General features: G+C 56.6%; 1 protein-coding gene across 3 annotated transcripts in view; it reads right to left on the reverse strand.

Annotated features, from left to right (window-relative positions):
• Window positions 1–565, reverse strand: part of LOC119322097 — a 9,633-nt gene extending 9,068 nt beyond the window's left edge. For all 3 annotated transcript variants that reach the window (XM_037595593.1, XM_037595594.1, XM_037595592.1), the window contains exon 1: window positions 425–565. The gene's annotated coding sequence lies outside the window, so the exon portion shown is untranslated. The remainder of the gene's footprint in view (window positions 1–424) is intronic.
• Between the last annotated feature and the right edge of the window lie 18 nt (window positions 566–583).

A 583-nucleotide genomic window follows, 5' to 3' on the forward strand; every position in this document is an offset into this window, starting at 1 on the left:
TCCCTACACACTAAACTACACAAAAGGCACCAAACTGGTCAACCAAAACAGATCTACGACAAAAATTCACCCAAAACTGCCACCCAAAAACCAAAGGCAAATACGGCACCACCGAACTCCGCCCGTCGCCGATGTCGAAGTAATGGCAACCGCGGCCGCTGCTGCCGCACCACACACGTCCGGCGCAACCCGGCATACCACGTGGGATGCGCGTGCTCAAACCCTAGCTCCGATAGCAAGCCCACCACGCCACCTTCTCTATCCCTTCCCACCATTACCCAGCGACAACTCTAAATACTCTAGCCGCCTCTTCCGCCATGGGCACAATCCGCTTCTGCCATGGACACCATCGCGACTACCTCAAGCAAACAACCATAGGGCACGAAACACTCACACGCGATGACCTGTGATCTAGAACACATACCTCAATGGACAATAATAATGCCGCCCGTGGTGGATGAAGCCCTCGCCGTCGACGAGCGGCTGGGCTTGGTGGGAAAAGCGTGGCCCGCTCACCGGAAATCGCTGCGGTGAGGGGGGCAATGAGGAAGGGAGAAGATGGGTGGGTGGGGGGATGAAACTG

Source organism: Triticum dicoccoides, chromosome 6B (genome assembly GCF_002162155.2).
Source record: "Triticum dicoccoides isolate Atlit2015 ecotype Zavitan chromosome 6B, WEW_v2.0, whole genome shotgun sequence".
NCBI classification, from domain to species: domain Eukaryota; kingdom Viridiplantae; phylum Streptophyta; class Magnoliopsida; order Poales; family Poaceae; genus Triticum; species Triticum dicoccoides.